The sequence below is a fragment of the Macrobrachium rosenbergii genome, chromosome 21, assembly GCF_040412425.1.
Source record: "Macrobrachium rosenbergii isolate ZJJX-2024 chromosome 21, ASM4041242v1, whole genome shotgun sequence".
In the NCBI taxonomy this organism is placed as follows: Eukaryota; Metazoa; Arthropoda; class Malacostraca; order Decapoda; family Palaemonidae; genus Macrobrachium; species Macrobrachium rosenbergii.
Window position 1 is genome coordinate 1,737,010 of NC_089761.1, and position 20,058 is coordinate 1,757,067.

Sequence of the window (20,058 nt, forward strand, 5' to 3'; positions counted from 1 at the left end):
ACTTGTTCCTACTTTAAATACTCAGTTCTCAGGTGTTCAACTTTTTTATCTTGACTTTGTTGTTGTTCTTAATGCTTCTTGTTGTTTATTTTTCGTTTCTGCTTTTAGTTTTACTCTAGACTTTGCTGTGGAAGGTTAGCTCCTCTCTTCCCTTAATTATTTATGTATTTTTTTAATGGAACCCTTGTGAATAAACCTTGTTTAATTGTGAATTACTGTGCAGTTTTATTGAAAGCTTTTTTATGTAACTTATTGTGTTTTAATGTAAATTATTGTGCGTTTTAAGTATAATTTCCTGTTAAGTTGACTTATGGATAACTATTAATTTTAATTTTATAATTCTTAAAAGTTTTTTAAAACTTCTGATTTATATCTGTTGTAGAATTCCCTGAGTATGCAATAACGTTTTGCGAAACGTTGGAATAAACTGTCAAAATGTCAAATTCCTGTGTGTTCCTGCCCGCCTTCATCTACGTAGTATGACTCTGCCAAGTGGCCTCCTGCTAATTTTTTGTACAGTATATATATAGTATATATATATATATATATATATATATATATATATATATATATATATATATATATATATATATATATATATATATATATATATGTGTGTGTGTGTATTCATATAAACTTATAGTAAAAACCATTTATTATGCAAGTTTTGCATTTACTTGCATTTCTGTAGCCAATCTTATGCTGTTTGCTGCAAAACTACATTTTGGCGTCTCGTGTCAAAGTGTTGTTATTGGATGCGGCTAAAGAACAGAAGCAAGTCACAAGGGTTATTGCGAAAGAAGAAGAGCTCACGAGGCGATTTGCGCTAAACTGATTCTGAACCGACTCGTCACTTAGGACAAGGTTAGGTCTCAAAGGCCTAATCGTTTGCCTAAGCGAAAATCGACATTATTTTATTCAGCGTGTCTGTAACTTGAGACTTGTTGAAGAAGTTACTTCACATTAGAAGACTAAAATTCTTTTAGCTTAAATGAACGCCACTTTTTTTTTTTTTTTTTTTTTTTACAAATTTTTACAGTCTGTATTGTTGTAAACAAAAATTAAGCTCTTTTCAATAGTAATCAAAATGATTCAAATGCAGGCTTGTCTACCATATCTGTACTGAATCTTACTGAATGTTTTGCTCCTGCCTCGTATTGACAAGCCTTATCTTTAACCTTATTTTGTATTGATAAGTCTTTTGCTGTAAACCCTAAATAAGACGCTCATTTTAGACAACTCTTCATTAATTAACTTGTAACCGAAGAATGCAGTTTGCACACACACAAACTTAATTGTTTTTAGAGGATATAACCGGATTCGATTGAAGGTATTAAACTCATTCAGTACTTTTTGGTTCTGCGTACAGACGTCTTGAATAGCACATTTAAATTTCGCAAATTAGTACAGCGTTGACATAGGCTACTTAGACAGCCCTCAGTAGCATGGAGCGATGTCATCAATTCTCAGATGTTTATTTTGTTTTTATATGAATGGACTGAGTTTATACGTTCCCTGACTGATACTTATAATCTTACTAAAGCTTTCTTTTATATAAAGTGGATTCGATAATGTTTCTTTCCAGTCTTTTTTTGGAATAAAGTATCCTTTCAGCTCCTGAAACCTGAATGCAAATTGCACTGTTCTATTGTGCGAGTCTTGTACATTTTCTTATGCTGTTCTGTTCTCTTTTCCCACGAATTCCCAGCTAACAAAATATAAATAGAAGTTGACACATAATTTACTAAAATATAAATAAAAGTTGACACATAATTTACAATGGATTTCACATCAGCATCCTTTAGGATGTTGGGAGAGTTCTTTCTGTCCGCTTGTTTCATTGTATCATAGTTCTTAAACGCTACATAAACTCCAAAGTTCTTCAGGAGATGAGGAATATCTTTGAAAATATCACGTTACAGTAGTGTACAGCAGGTTTCTTTCCTCTCTTGATGCGTTGTCGAATGCAATCTGATACATTACAGATAAAACGGCTGGGTATACTACAACAGGAAATTTTACCTGAAGAATTTTAGCAAGGTTATGACTAACTGCAATTTGGTTAAGATATGTCGACTTCACATATGTAAAAGTAAAAATCAGTAAAAATAAATGAAAGTAAAAAATAAAGATAAATGAAAGTAAAAAAATAAAAATAAATAAAAGTAAATTGGCCAGAGAACAAAAATTTAAATATCCTCTTTGGTAAATCAAATGAGTTGGTCTGATGAACAAAATTCACTGTCGAAATGAAAATTGAAAGTAGCCTACTTTTCTTGGATTGCCTAATACACACTTTCACGCTGGCCTAACAAATCAGTATTTATAAGAATGTTACGTAGGCTATATATAGCCCGAGAATATTAATACGGAGTACTGGAAGGAAATTAAACTAGCCTGGTTCTATATCAGGAAATGCATTGGGAGAATCAAAAGGACTGTTTACAGTAACAACAGAGAAACTTACAGCATAAAAAACCTGCAGGTATTGCAGTATAGTAATCATTTCAAAGGTATTCCTCATCTCCTTTAGAACTTTGCAGTTAATTAATGTAGCATTTAAGAATAATAATCCAATGAAAGAAGCTCTTATAAGGAACCCTCCCAGCAATACTACACGATACGTATGTGAAATCCCACGTAAGCTCTGCATCAGCTTGAATACTGTTCAGTTTGGTGTTCACTAGAAAAGAGAATAGAAATGTATAAGATGCGCTCAATAGGACAATGCAAATCTCGTTCGGGTTAGCGAAAAAAATCGTACCATCAACTGGCCAGAGGCTAAAAACATAGTTTATTCATATAATGTGCGGGAGAGAAACTGTATCAAATCCAGTTTTATTAAAGAAAGATTTCGTCAGAGTATAAGTATTAGCTAAGGAATGTATAATCTCAGTCCATTTATTGCTAAAGAATTATGCAAAATGTTTAGATATTAAGGAAGGTAGTTGACATGGGACGAAAGCAAACGCGTGCGTGATTCCACTTGCATAGCTAAGCTAGATTTGTAAGTGGGCCACTTATTAATAGTGAAAAAATTTCAAGTGTGAAAAAAAAATGTCAAACCTAATGTATGTCTATCTGTATTGTCCAAAAAGCTGGAGAGGTTTCAGGCCCAGTGTTTCATTTCTCCCTGCCGTGCTCTGTATCATGTGTTCTGGTGATTTCAGTATATATATATATATATATATATATATATATATATATATATATATATATATATATATATATATATATATATATATATATTGCTTGAGGAAGATATCAAAGCTTGTTCACACGATGAGCTAAGGTATGTGAACGCTACTGCCATCTTGACAACTGTATGACATAAATGTATATTAGAATCTCTTCACCAGTTGCTAATATCCATACATGTAGTCAGAAAAGAAAATTAAGAATTAACATATATAGCTTGAGTCATTATTGGTACCTTGCATGGATCTGGCCGTATTCGTAGCATGGACTTTAGAGAGAGAGAGAGAGAGAGAGAGAGAGAGAGAGAGAGAGAGAGAGAGAGAGAGAGAGAGAGAGAGCACCCAAATCGCCATTCTCTTCAAAACAGCAACTGTTTTCTCTTAAGAACGTTTTTCATAAAAGGCAGAGAAAGAAACGGACCACCTTGGAAATACAATAAGTTTTAAACTGAATGAGTACGATGTTTCGTTTCTCTTTGATAGTGTGCTCAAATATGTCATTGTGGGTATCATTAACAGATGAATGGTATAATGTCGATAAAGTGTCTTATAGGACAAAAAACGGAATCAATACAGATAAAAAAGAAGTTTTAGAGCGCTCAGGAAATCTTTCACAGAATTTCACGAATCTTGAAAGGCGACGGTTATCAAAGATACGACAGTTAAAGTTTTTTACAATATTATTACAATTTAGTATCATAAGCTAAAGTAACCTCTGAAATTCAAAATTATGCATCAATAAATTTTGAATTGACAGTTTTGACAAGAATATTAAACTGGTCTCTGGAACCTATCTCAGAATTCCCATTTTCTTCGCAATAATGCATCATATTTGCTTTATTTGATATTTATATTTATGAACCGATCTCATGCTTCCAGATGGCTTTTCGATGTGTTTTTGTTTACCAACGAGGCATAAATTTCTAACTGACATTGGGAAAGAATCCAAGACTCTCAGATGGAGGGCCAATGGCTCTCCCTACTGATTCACAGAAACCGCAAAAGGAATTGGAACCAAAGTACTTCTGTAACTGAGACATTACCGCGGCAGGTTTCCAACTGAATACCAGCTACAGTAGGTTTACCCAATTACAAACGTGTTTCCATCATATTCATTTAGAAGGGGGATTTCGAATGGACTGCTGTTAACCGGGTCACTATATAGTGGGTCGGGAAGTTGGCTAAAACTCGCTGATATGTGGGTCGTAACCTGACCAGGTAATGCATCAGTTACAGCAGTAGCCTACTAGGTTGATTTCATTTGAGTCCTGGTTTCGATCCCGATGTGAGTTACAAATTAATTTCTATTATACACGCGATAGTTGATTACTTCCATCATATTCAGACGACAGGAACATAAATGCAGTCAAAACTAACATAAGAAAATATGTATAGACGATGGATAAGTTTATCTGGAGGCATTGTTCTTATCCACTAAGCATGATCGTCACTGACAATTTTTTGGAATGAAGATCTTTGCTTTCCGTTGCAAGATTTATGAAACTGGGTTTGTACTTTTGCTCACACAAATTGATTTCTTATCTCTTCCGTTGAAAGTGCCTCTGTCGCCATCGGTCTGACAGCTCAGTTTGTCCTAACACAGAGGACTCCTGCCCAACAGACATCTGTCCGTTTTCCTCTTTTCCATCCGTTGCGGTGCGGGTGCGCTCTATCATGGAGCGGACCTCATGCGGACACGAAGCACCGGTCATGCTGACCCTGCCGGTCATCTCCCGGAAGGGAACCAGAGCCAGAGCGTCCATCAATGCAGACATTTTATCATTTGCAGATTTTGAAAATGTTTTGTGCATTTCCATTACTCCAGAAATTCTAAAAGATGTGATGGAGCGTCAGGATTCTCAAAAATGACCGAGTGCGCCTGGGGACATGAAATAAATGGTTGTATACATGAATAAAGCTGACTTCAATATTCACCTTCCAGCACCCACCTCTTGCCCCTCTATCAGCCCACAAAAAAAAAAAAAAAAAAACGAAGGCAGAGGAACACATATAACTGAAAGGAACATGAAGTCAGACGATAAATATGAAAAGGGAAAAAGGAGGGAGGGCACAAAAGACAATCAAAGGCTATGAATATATTACCGTAATCTTTCGCAAACGGAAAGGTTCTGCTTCCCCTCGCTCTCTTATAAAACCATTGAAGCGACTATTTCCTCTGCCTTTCATTCATTCACTCATTCATCTCTCTCTCTCTCTCTCTCTCTCTCTCTCTCTCTCTCTCTCTCTCTCTCTCTCTCTCCTGTTTAAGATTTTAAACTTGAACTCAGTTTTTTCTCATCGACGTTCTGAACTTGGAAAGTTTTCATCAGGCGTGAAGACTAAACTCTAAATGTTTTGTTTCCTCTGAGAAAGGCTTTCGTTCCGTGTCTGTTTTCCTCCAAAGTTACAAGAATAGAATTAAGGATCCCTTAGGTTTGAGTTTAGGAAAACCCTAGCAAAGAATCAGTTTGATTCTTGGTATATCAAGTACCAAAAAGTAAAAAAAGCAAGGATTGATGAAAAATAAGTAATAGGACAAATAAACAAATAATTCAATAGTGCTCGTGAGAATAACAATACTGTCGATCAAGGGATGCTGATAAAAATATGAGTCATAACAGTGAAACAATGAAAGAAGCCATTAGCCTCCATGAAAAGCATCCGAGCTGGTTTCAGAACAGAATTCCGCCACAAAGTAATGGAAGCTGTTGCAGCTAGAAAATATCTGAACTGAAAGAATAATTACTGTATACACGGACGTTGGCAATTATTTGAGGTCTGCGAGGGATTTCACGAACATGTGAAATTTGTGTACGATCTCTCCAGTCCAGTCACATTGCGACTGTATTGGGGCCTTTTACCAGCTTGCAGCAGACACCCACGAAAATCTGCGCGTCGTGTGAGTCTGATCAGGATCTACTGTATACTGGTCTTCGACTCCCGGCTTTCCTTCTCACGAACATTTCACCAAAGTCAAAAAACTAATTTTCAAAAAAGTTTTATATCAATTTGAAGTGTCCTCTCATATCAAGACAGGGATCCGAACCAATGTCAATTTTTCATGAACGCAGATGTACAATAAACTCATTGATTTGGTATTGCAAACTGGTCCCACAACTATAATGGTAATTATTGTCGTTAGCATTTTCCCCAGTAATTTAACCTGTCAAGAAAGTTGCGACTGGAATTAGCGAGAAAATCTTGTAAACTAATCCATATATTTTACACGATGCCTCTGAAATTTAAATAGAGAGAGAGAGAGAGAGAGAGAGAGAATAATGACGTCACTCATGAAGGTTAACATGGCAAAAATTGCATATCATCAGTTAATGTCGATGTCTTTAGACGCAAAACTGCTATTCGCTGAGCAGTCTTGAGGACCTGTGACAGGCTAACAATAACAGAATTAAGTAACACCTAACTGAATCACAAAAGACGGACGACAGAAACAGATCTAAGAAATATGCATTTGCTATAAAATGCGCCGTCGCTAAATGCCATAACTTGTCAGTATTGGCGTGCCTCTTGTATTGGCATTGCACTTCAGCTTTCAAGAGAAACACAGAGATCATCGTGAATGACATCAACCGATTTTTTGCTTCCACAAATGAAAACACACGTGCATGTACTGTAAACATTCATGTGTTTGGGCGGTCTGTCTTCTTTCCTACTTAGCTTTTTTTTTTTTTTTGTAACTTTATTGTCACTGACATCTGCTTTGTGAAAATAGTAACTGAAAGGCTTATCACACTTTTGAGTGCTACATCTATGTGTTGGCGAGGAGAATATAAATTAGTGAGTTACCTTTCAGAACAAAATAATTATGTAGTTTTGGCTCATATATAGTCACGTTGCAAAGACAATCAATAACAGTCCATTTTCACAGCCTCATCAGTCTTTTCGCGGGGACGACGTACTTTTGCGGTTCACAAATGGCAAGTACACCAGATTACAACCTAAAATGGAAAATAATTATTAGTACAGTTTGTAGCCTACAGTCATTCAGGTGTTGAGGATCGACTTTGCTGAAGGAAGGCAATGAACCAGACAAGTTTCAGTTCAGATTCTTGCTGATAAAAATCTTTATCATCAAATCAAATCAATGGTAGAAGGAAATGGGGCCTTAACAAACAAAGAAGGTTTATTTTCTATCATTATCCCAAAATTTTAAAATCTTGTATTTAGAAGGCACAGTACACCATTTCACATCTAAGAGTCTACTAATACACCCAAACATATGAAGCCTAGATCCGAAATGGCCATTCTTGCCATGAAGAACACAACCCTTAGATGAGGGATGACTGTTACGCGTATTAGCGTATCATATGGAGATATACACTGTTTTACTGTATAACTCAGAGTCAGTGTCAGTGAAAAATCCTTTGTGAAATGTCAAATATTGGGTTTCCACATTTCCATTTGTGATCTTTATTTAACACTAGCCCAGCACCACACCACACCAAGAAAGAACAGGACGAAAACTGGTGGCGGGAGGCTTACTACTCAACAATGATAAAGAGACAGAAAGCTGATACATTGTTTATAAATACTGACGATTTAAAATCTTTATGCCACACTATATTTTGTAGGCTTGGGAGTCTTCAGTTACTCATCGCTCTTTTCTTTGATAGTAAATTGTGCATTCCACGGCCACTATTATTGCCTACGGAAAGATCAGGATGGCTTGTGAGGATGAAGAAAAATAGTGTCAATTAATGTGGAGCACTATTTTCTTCTAACCACAATTATCAAAAGTAATAAGACAATAAAGTAACTCGTCTCAAGTGCTCGTAAGTGCTCTCAATGTCGTACGATTGTTAGTGATGAAATTCCGTTCTTTTTGTGGAAACTAATTTACATTATATGAAGCAGGAAATTAACAAAAGAATGGTAAAAACAGAGAACCATTCAATTATAAATTCATTGTAAAGATTAGTGGATGGAAGCATAGCACATAGAGACACCACTGTAATGAAAAATCAATAATATGATTGTAAGTAAGAAGACTGGTAGCCTACATTGAAAGTATGGATTTTGAAAATTTTATGCAAATGTTAAAAATATAAAAGGTTTTTGTCTTAAGGTATCGAAACCAAGCCCACCCAAAACGAGGCAATTCCTGCACGAAAAGTATGTTAAAAAAAGTACTTTATGCTTGAGGAAGTCCATGACGCTGCGGTCGTCAAAGGAGTACCAATGGGGCTGAAGTGATTCCAAGTTGAACAGTATTTTAATGGACTTCGTGCTATAAAAAGTTCTTGAGAATCCTTAATGCTAAAAGCAACACTGATGGCATTGAATCGATTCAAACTATAAAGTATCTTTTGACTGACTTCTTCTGTAACATTTTGAGAATCTGCAATGCTCAAAGGAGTTGAAGTGATGCCTCACTGAAAAATATGTCAATGGACTTCTTTATGAAGTTCTTGAAACTCTGCAATGCTCAAAGTAATATTCATAAGATTGAAGTGATTCCAGGTGAAAAATTTTCAATAAACTTCATGCTTTTAGAAATTCTGGAGAACTTACAATGTTTAACATGATGTCGACAGTTGAAGTGGAAATTGTGCTTTAAGAAGTTCTTGAGGTTCAGTAATACTCAGAGTAATATTGATACAGATGAAGTGATTCCAAGTTGAAAAATATGTCAATGAACTTCTTGTTTTAAGTTCTTGAATTTGCAGTGTGGAGATCGTCAAACTATATTAAAGGATTTCATGATTCAAGTTTTTGAATTACAATGTTTAAGGTGATTTTGACAGGAGTGAAATAATTCCAAGGTGAAAAATATGTTGGACTTCATTTTTAGTAAGTTCTCGAGTCTGCAATACTTAAAATGATATCGACTCCAAGTTGAAAGTAAGAGCTGAATCATATATTAAACGGAAAATCGTTTGATCTATTCCTTCAAATGGATTATTTTGTGAAAAAAGTCCTCAAATATGAAAACAGTACGCCACACAATTGTAGAAGAAATCAGCATAGTTCTGAAGAAGCAGCTCAAAGGGGAGCAGATGCAGAACCTCAAAAACAACTCCAATTTTTTTGTTAATGAATAAGCAGATTTAAACATGTCTTGACTGTTCTTTCAAGATACAATACTAAAGTATTGATAAATTGGCGCTGTTCAGCGTCTAAATACTCAAACGTTATTAAAGGGTTATACAGGGAAGAGACTAACCATCAAAAATGACTTTGGAATGAATAAGCTAATTACATATTTATAAAAGTACAGCATATTTTCTCCTTTTAGTACACAATAAAAATTTTTGCAAAATGGACATTTTCAAAACAAACTATTAAACATACGAATACTTAGAAAACATATATAAAGTAACTTATTAGTAATTAACCCTTACAGGACCGGATACATATACATTAAGCACACACCTAGACCGGGCAAACTTCAAGGTTGGCCAGTTTAAAAAAAAAAAAAACACATCAGTGGAAAGAGGAAGATATGAAAATGCACATGGTGTAAGAAAAAAAATCGAAAAATTTTTCTGTACATTCCATGGAAAGTTGAAAGTGAATATTTACAACCTGTGCACAGCCTCTTTTCCAAGACACTCGTAAAAATATGCTGATTTTACCAAGTTATACATTTTTTTCTAATGATTTATTATATTTTATTCTGTGAAATTATAATTACAGCTCACACAATATCATAACAGATAAGAACTAAAATCAGTAACAAATTCTGAGTATATTTATTGTGAAATATTAACGTGATTTAATGAGGTGGGGAGATGCAGTAACTTCTTTTGCACTTTTCTTTGTAAAATTACAATTATAGCTGACATACTATCATAAAAGATAAGAACTAAAACCAGCAGCACTTCCTGGGAGACATCATGGGATAGAGAGGGGCAATACACTCCCCCACCAAGTCTCAAGGCACACAGAGTCCCCTCTGTCGTGCGCTGAGCTACTATAGTTGCCATAAGTCATTTATGGACCATTGAAGTGCTATGGGCATCTTTCCCACTAAATTCATCCACATCATATGGCACGTAATATTAATACTCATATGAGCCAGTCCGTCCATCACTCAAAACCTGTTATAGGTCCCCATATGATCATGCTTGTCCATTAAGGGTTAAGTCAGTGATTTTCATCTTTAAGGCCATTCTTAAACATTTATTTTGAAGATCATTCGTGAAAATTTTACTAATTCAGTATTTATAGGAAGCCAACCAACAACTTATGTCCATTTCTATTTAGGCCACCAACTTAATATTGAAATATCCATTTTTTCTTCTATGTTTTTAAGAGCATTGTGCATTGTCAGTCCCCAGTATTTGGATCAAGAAATCGAATACATAAGAAAAATAGGAACAGGTTTATGTTACCCATCACATATACTAGATATTTGTTATAATAAAGCCCACCAAAAGTTTTATAGTGAAAGTAACATGGAGAAATAAACCCCTAAGAACATTCTTAGCCTGTCTTATTTTAGTGGTTTTGAAACCATAAAATCATTTTTGAAATCTTTTAATGTCAACCAGGTTTTTTCCTAGAGTAACACGCTAAAAGGAGTGTTAATAAAAAATAGCCCTAAAGAAAGCAACAACATAATATATAAAATTCCATGCTTGGACTGCTCTTCTTCTTATAGATCAATCTAGTAAGGATTTAGAAGTGAGAATTAAGCAGCATAAGTATTCTGTCAAAACTGGGCAAACATCCAATGTAATATGCATTCATTTAAATGAAAACTCACAAAGAATCAATTGGACTGACAATTCAGTGATTACCAGATCAAAAGATTTCTCTTCACGAAATCTTTTAGAATCTGCAATTATACAGCTTACTTCCAGCTGTAATTTCAACGTTAGCCCTGGCATGTACTATTTGGGACCCTTGTATTAGTAAAATGTTCAAGAATCACCTTAAAGATAAAATCACTGACTTAATTACTAATTAGTTACTTTATATATGTTTTCTATGTATTCATATGTTTAATAGTTTTCTTTTGAAAATATTCATTTTGCAAAAATATTTATTCTCCACTAAAAGGAGAAAATGTGCCGTACTTTTATAAGTATGTAATTAGCTGAACTTCGTTCCAAAGTCATTTTTGGTGGTTAGTCTCTTCCCTTTTGAGCCAGTTGGGCCTAATTTCTTTGTAAAACCTCTCAAAGATTTACTTTTGTTTTGGTAGGTCCACTAATTCTTCAGCTGTGTTGGATTCCAGGTGCATCTGTTCCTTATAACCTCCATCCTCAGGGATATCTGTATGTCATCTGTCACTTATTTTTGTATTTTTCATCAGTCTGCTATTAAAGGACCGTTGTGTCAAAAGGTCTAGCAACCACTCTGTTGTTTCATTTTTTCATTTGTGGCATTTCCTTCATACACACACACACACACACACACACACACACACACACACATATATAATTTATATATATATATATATATATATATATATATATATATATATATAATTTATATATTTATATATATATATATACATATATATACAGATAGATAGATAGATAGATAGATAGATAAATAGATATAGTTTTGTTCTGTACCATCACTTGTCTATCTAGCTAGTTATCCAAGTATATAGATCAGTGGCTTTCTCGCAGTGAAAGCAAGCTAGACATATCAAATTTAACTCTGGGGCGAAGACGGATGGATTTGACGCTCTGTAAGAAACTCCTTTATGACTGTGCTGTTCTTAGCAGGAAATTATGTAATCAGTAGTTAGAGAACTGCCGCAGTCACAGGTCCCGTTAAAAAAAGTCATAAGATTGTAATCTCATCCCAGAAAACTTCCTGAGAACAGGAAGAAAAACCTCCTATGCTGCCGAACCGTTGCAAGGGAAAATGCATATGGTTGGGAAAGTATATATAAATATATATATATATATATATATATATATATATATATATATATATATATATATATATATATATATATATATATATATATATATATATATATATATATATATATATATATATATATATATATATATATATATATATATATATATATATATATATATATTATTATCATTTTTGTATGATTCATTTATCACACACACACACACACATATTGATGAAGGACTGATATAGTCATATATATATATATATATATATATACACATATATATATATTATAAAAATCACAATATACTCTCAGAGTATATTGTGATTTTTAGCCAAATGTTAAAATATATATAACCATTTTACAAGTGTTTATGTGTCTGTTCCTGTAGAAAATTTTGATGTATCAGTCCTTCGTCAATGGCTTGAAATAAAGTCGAAAACCGGTTTCTCTTATTTTTCACTTGTAAGTGATGATATATATATATATATATATATATATATATATATATATATATATATATATATATATATATATATATATATTATAAGGTGTTATCATATATGACCATTTTACAAGTGAAGATGAAAAATTTTAAAATGTCATTTGTTGTGAAGATGTAATGTTAAAATGTCTTTTGTACAGATAAATGTATCATGTAATCTTACAATGTCTTGATATGTTTTTTTTCCATTTGTTTAGTATATGGAATTGTATACAGAGTGTTATGAACGACGAATTCTTAGCATGTTGTGGAGAGGGAGAGATGTTTTAAGATTCTTATCAGATCACTTAGATACAGTACATCCTATATTTACTCAGTTGTTTGGGGTCCAGGAAGCAAAAGCCCTCTTATCCTATCGTGATGAGTGGTCAGCCAATTGGCGAGTTACCTATTATGCCTTTATGATGTGTGTCTAACCAATGTTTATTAGCTGTGTCTGTGCTCATTCTTTTTGTAAACTGAGTAATGGAATGAGGAACAGTAAGAGAGTTGGAGATGACATGTTGACAGCCAGCCAGTTTTTGGTCTAAAAGCACTTCCTTTTGTTTGTTCAAGTGTGTAAGTGTCCCAGGAAATGTCTATCATAGATAAGAGATAAGGCGCTCGAAGCTCCAGCCGTGTATGTATTCCATACATTTATGTATACTTGTATGAATGTATGTATACTTTATATATCATGTATCCTGGGAGGGCTTGTTGGAGTTAAAAGTGCAGTGTTGAGCCAGAGTCAGGCAGTTAGGATCAGGGGCTCCTAGCAATAGGTCCTGTCTCACTCTCTCTCTCTCAATTACTGTTTGCTGGTTACTATAATATTGGTAAAAATTTTGTTAAATTCACCCAAGGAGTGTGTTCATCTTATAAGAGGTGATCCAAGGTATTTGTGCTGTACAAGTATTGTGTAAAGTGTGTGATGGAACATTTTTACAAAAGGTAATGTGGTGATTACTGGGTTTTGTTATGTTAAGAGTTAAAGTGATGTTCTAGGTGAAATAGAATTATTATTTTGATAAAAGATGAACATATCTCTTATTGTGAGTTCTAATGTGTCTTGCTGGTAATTATACATATTTGTATAGGTCTTTGTGACTTGGCAGTGTTGTCTATGAGAAAGTCTTAGAAAGACGTGAGTTTAACTTTTTCTTTTTTTAAAGTGAAGTAATCTTTTGAAAGATTGATATAATCTTTAAGCATATTTTTTGGTGGTTGGTATATTTACATTTTTGCATATTTCATTCTTATGTGTTTGTGTTATCATATTACTATAATTTTATAATTACTGTGTTTTAAAGTTTTGTGCTGGTGATTTCTTACCATTTTGTTAGTGCCTACTTATTATTGAGATTTTAGAGAATGTTTATGTGGATTCCAGTCAGTAATATTTTGGTGAATGTTTATGTTTAATTAATCAGGTATATGCTTAAAACTTGAGTGATAGTTAGTGGTTTGAATCTTACCTAACCAAATTGCTTTCTTAATAAATTAAAGTTTTGTGAATTAAACTTGATTAAGAAATACTTAAATCTTACACTATTGTTAATTAATAGTAAATCTTTTAAGATTGTGAACTTGGCATATGACTTTTGAACTTAGAAATAAACCTGTTTGTTTAAAGTTTTTTAAAAAACAGCATTTCATTTTGACCACCAGTAATTAGAAACATTAATGAATGTGTACAAGGTAAGTGATGTATCTGTTTTTTTTTCACCTGAGACTTATCTAGATAAAATAGAACCAGAGAGACAGCTACAGTGTTTGTTGAAGTGATACCCATTTTCCACTAGTCTGGATATATCTTATGAATTGTTGCCTCACCCATAACTTGATAAAGTTACATTGATTTTTTCTCAAGTGGTAAGTAAGTTTATGGGATCACTGCACCTTTAGAGATTCAGTCAAACATCTTTGTTATGAGGTTTCAAGTATCTGGTCGACATGAGGTAACTTTTTGGTATTATTATTTGTGTAATAACCAGGTGCTTGATCACTTTGTAACAATATATATATATATATATATATATATATATATATATATATATATATATATATATATATATATATATATATATATACACACACACATACATATATATATATATATATATATATATATATATATATATATATATATATATATATATATATATATATACATACATACATACACACACATATATGTGTGTGGGTGTGGGAGTGTGTGTGTTTGTCTACATATATGTGAATATATTAGTTTTTCCAGAGACCTGTTTTTCCTTATTGAGAAACAGGGGTAGTCCTGGGAGGTCAGTCTTCTGGTTTCTCGACAAACTTTTAAAGGTAAGTTTGCTAGTCCAACGCCTGTTTTCCTTAACACTACCAGACTCTGGGACCCAGTTTAGCTAGATGGACAGGAGGGAGGTAGGCCAGGAGCGATCCACAGATCTAGCGATCGTGAGCCGAGAATGCTGCACCTCTCACCGACAACTCATGCTTTGGCTGATTACTCCTTGTAAAGCTTTGGCCATATTTGTGTAAATCTGATAAGTTTTGTGTGTGCTTGTATATCCATCAACTCCCAGATGACTGTACCTAACCAACTACAAATTCATCAACATGTCCAGTTTTGCTTCCTAGAATAAAGACGTCTAAATGATTTCATTAAAATTACTCAAATTGCTAGACGATCCATCCTTTAAACTGGAAAGCAAAAGAAGCTTAATTGCACCACTACTGTAATTACAACCGATCGATCTCTCTCAATAATATCAGCAATCAATCTGGACCAGAGACTAACAACATTTGAGTTCTCTCTCTTCGTCTTCTTTCATTAACGTTTTACCTGATCAGGGTTTCTCTGTCGACCAGCTCCTGCATCCGTCAAAATGGCCACGCCTTTCCCTGAAAATTCCAAAACAAATTTAGTAATGATACCAGTAAATCTGTCCTTTGTTTTGTGCCATGCGTGCTCTCGTTTTACCTGCGTATGTGTGGAAGCTGGAGAAATGGACCTGTACTGACCGCAGTTTTGCAAGTCTTGCCGAGCATTCACGCGGCACACATTTGTCTCCATTTAACAAGACTCCCTCTGGGACCGCCTACCTATCCTAGATTCCATAACTGTTTTAAGCGTTCATCGTTTATGAGATCGCGGCCGCGTGGATAGATCCGAAAACTGGGATGGAATCTAGAAACGCAATGAAGAATAATAAATAAGACGTGACAAGTAAACAGCAGAACAAAATGGAAAATATTTTGCATTTATTTCAGTTCTCTATTTACCTAACCAGAAAATTGACTCACATATGTTTTTATTTTTTACTAGAACTCAAGTGACGAAATATGAAAGACCTCATTTTCTTTTGTTTGTCTTACTCTTATCCATTCTGGTCATTTTCGACTGGCTTTATCAAAAAGAAAATTTGCTTTTTCCGCTCAGGCTCGAATGGTTCTAGACGGATAATGTGGCTCATTCACCCAAAAGTTAGTTTTGTCCTAGTTGGCCCACAAGAGCGATAATCTCACTTTTAAAAGTTTCCTGTTAGATGTAAAATTCTGTGATTTTGTCATGCTGATATCATGACATATGCAATGGAGACCAATGCTCAATACAAAGTGAATACTGTGTAAGCCTGTAAAGTATCTAAATACCGGTGGTTTGTAGCCTTTTCATTTTCTTTTCATTATTGCTACAGTTGCAAACTGCAACCATTCAAATAAAAAAACAACAAATAAAATTAAAGTTCTTTGATTCTCTTGGTCTTAGGTAAGGTATAAAACGTGAAACAGACTTATGTGCCTAAGAAACCTGCATAAGATACCTGTACACGCTCTCTGAATGCATGTACGATAAATACGCAAGTGCAATACGTCCAGGTACAGAAACTCTACAAACTCCCTTCATTTTTTGATAGTCACTTCACCAGTTCTGTAAGAGCTGAATATTGGACAACTGTTTGTCATGGTTTTCCATAATTTTGCATTTGTTTTCCTCATGTGACAGGAATAATAAAAAGGCGCCGTTTCTTCGAGCGAGAAATTCGGACAGGAACAGAGAGACAGACCTAAGCATACAGTAGGTTCTTTATTGCATGAATGTGTAAGCAGGGGAATAATCGAATAATGTCTGCTAAAACAGAAAATAGCAAACCGGAATTTTGAGATAACTATTATGAAAAATGTGGGTAAGGACATTCCTAGTCCCATTCTTTAAGTAACAACAATATCTTTTTTTGATTAACGATGGATATTAAGTTAAGATAAATTATACAGATAATTAAATATAGTGGCACTGTCATTAGGAGTACACATAATCATTTATGTGATTCTTTCTGAGTGGAAAATGGAAAATAGTATTGTAAATGAAATGACTGAATATAATATAAAAAGCTTTGTATTACACAGATGAAAGCAAGTTGTGATGAACAGTAGAATAGTCTAGTCATTTTAGTAGAAAACACCAAACTAATTGTAAAAGAAATAAAGTAAGGTTTTTTAGGCTTGGAATAATATCCCCAACAACATATTAAAACTCTATAAAAATCTAAGTATGGGAAAGCCGCCATATTGACAGCGATCGTGGATTTACTCCCGAAATCTATAAAAAGCATATAGTATACCGCTCCCTTTAACTTCAAATATATATAAAATAGAAAGTTTTTCGAACCAGGAACGTTATTTTAAGCCATTCAGAAACAGTAATAAGCGTGAGAAAGGCATCTGATATGTCTGTTGAGGTCTTTCTCTTCATCATAGACCATGCAGTTTCTTTTTTTATTTGTTACCGTTCTTAACATTTATTCTTTGTTTCAGGTGCTGATTATTGTGAGCTGATGTAATTATCATGGATGAGAATGTAGTTGTGAAATGTGTCCTCTGTGACAAGGACTTATCCGATGAACAAACAGTGACATTACGAAGCAAAGGAAGTGAGGGAATAAGCAAAGCAGGTGAATCAAGAGGAAGTGATGCGAGAATGAAAGGACAGTCGTTCATTCGAAGTGTAGAAAACATGATGTAATCCAAACAACACTGAAGCATTTAAAAGGGCATAACCAGCTGCTAGTACTAGTAATGAACCTGTGCTTCGATCACAAGTGGGAAAATTTCAATTCAGTGAGCATTGCCTGTTTTGTGGGCAGGAAGCCAAATTCGACGGTAGATAGAGAGGGCGTGATGTTTTCCCAGTTTGAACTCATGCATTGCCTGCTGCCATTACGAATGTATGCACCACTAGGGACGATGAATGCAGTAAACAAGTATTGGCAAGACTTGTATTTGCTGAGCACCTTCCAGCCGTAGATGCAGTTTACCACAATCAATGCAACATAATCTTCAGAAATAGAAATGAAGCAACAAATGAAAACTGCAACTGAAAGGCCGACCGCAGTATCCTTTCGAAAAGTGGCAGTAGATAGAAAAGTCTCCATACCAGAGGTGACGTGACGGACTGATGTTTATGTTTCCGATCACGCTCGCTTTCGATTAGAGCTCTGAATTGCCTGTCCAGTCAGCTTTCATTTCAAATTTTTAAACAGGTTTCTCACCAACGTAATATGGAAACGGCAACGATTTCGTAAATGCTAGATATCTATCTATCTGTCCCCGTCGATGAAATCTGTATTCGCTATACTGTAGGATGCATTGCAATCTGGGCAAAGAGGAGATTCTCTTTAAAATGGCTTGTGTATCAGTAAATGTCTTCTAAATTTATTTCTTTTTGAAATCGAAGAGATTTCAATGCTCAAATATAACACCATACAGAACAACAGTTAAGTTATAAGTCATACTGAATACAGCGAATTATGAACAAGAGGTTTTGCCTCGATAAATAAAGTTTTTCTATTATTTGACAGATTTTTGCCCGCACCTGCCGTGCCCGCCGATGGGCCGGTGCAATCTGAAATCTCTTGATGATCACCCAACCAGGCTGATCTTAAGTGTCCTACTTTCGAATAGCATCACATGTATGTCATCTTATAAATTAAAAGACGTAGCTGGGCAAAGCTCCAATTCAGTCACTAGTAAGGTCGTGTGAAATTGGTACAGCATTTTCTTTACTAGGTGCCCGCCCCCGGTTTTCAGGAATGCAGTTACTATACCGATGCCCTCACTGCAACTAGCCCCAATCGATTATCTGCTCGGTAACTTATTTCGTTTACTACAAGAAGTGTGTGGAGGGCGTCCTATCACTGGAATATATATACATACCACACGCATTTTTATATATATATATATATATATATATATATATATATATATATATATATATATATATATATATATAGACACACACACACACATATATATATATATATATATATATATATATATATATATATATATATATATATATATAGACACACACACACACACACATATATATATATATATATATATATATATATATATATATATATATATAGACACACACACACATATATATATATATATATATATATATATATATATATATATATATATATATATATATATATATATATATATATATATATTCTGGGACTCTACAATGAATATGAACAAAGTTTAAAAACTATGTACAACTGCTTAAAAAATTAAGATTAATCGTTATCTACAAGTTAATTGTAGTAAGAAATTATAATTAAAACACAGAACACGCAAGTTACAATGAGAACCTTTACTATAAAATTTCGCTGTATTTCACAATTACACAAGGGTTTAACACATTCACAACGTCTTAAAAAGAGAGAGGAGCTGTCCTGCCAGAGCAAAGCCAGGAGTAAAACTTGAAGCAGAGTGAAAAAGCAAATAACAAGAAACGTTAAAACAACAAAGGAGAAACAAGTTATTGAGTTTTCAGTGTTTCTAAAATGAACAAGTCTTTAGAGTTGTTACCCTGTCCAATTATTGAGAAAACTTTGTATTCGATGGAAGTTTTACATTTTAGAAAATGATTTCTTGTATTGGATGTTTCTGGGTTGGACAAGCGATACCCCGTTCTGTAACTAAACCCCCATGAGAGTCAACCGGTACCAAAAGAAAACGCTTCATTGATCCCACGAATGTTCCCATATCACACCTGGGACAGGTACTCTTGTAAACTATATTAGATGTGATCAAAGGGCAGAGCTGGTCTTTTACTTTGAAAAGGTAGACAGTACACACACACGCACACACACACACATATCAATAAAGACAAAATCCATGAAGGAAAGAGAAACAGTGGAGTGCTGCAAGGTCTTTCGACTTACAGTCCTTTACTTAGCAGACTATCCAATGCTATATTCATTCATTTAAGTGAAAACTCTCACAGGATAAATTGGACTGAAAGTTCAGTGATTGCCAGATTGAAAGATTTCTCTTCATGAAATCTTTTAAAATCCGCTATTGTACAGCTTACTTCCAGCTGTAATGTTAACCTTAGCCCTGGCATGTATTATTTGGACCTCTGTATTAGAGAATGTTCAAGAATGACCTAAAAGATAAAATCACTGACGTAATTATAAATTAGTTACCTTATATATATATTTTCTATGTATTTGTATGTTTAATATAAT

General features: G+C 34.1%; 1 protein-coding gene across 5 annotated transcripts in view; it reads right to left on the bottom strand.

Moving 5' to 3' along the window:
- LOC136849658 (leucine-rich repeats and immunoglobulin-like domains protein 1) overlaps positions 1–20,058 on the bottom strand; it is a 566,587-nt gene that overhangs the window by 217,090 nt on the left and 329,439 nt on the right. The window contains exon 2 of one of the 5 annotated variants that reach the window (XM_067122961.1): positions 7,002–7,153. The exons of the other annotated variants lie outside the window; for them this stretch is intronic. The gene's annotated coding sequence lies outside the window, so the exon portion shown is untranslated. The remainder of the gene's footprint in view (positions 1–7,001; positions 7,154–20,058) is intronic. 5 annotated transcript variants of the gene reach the window in all.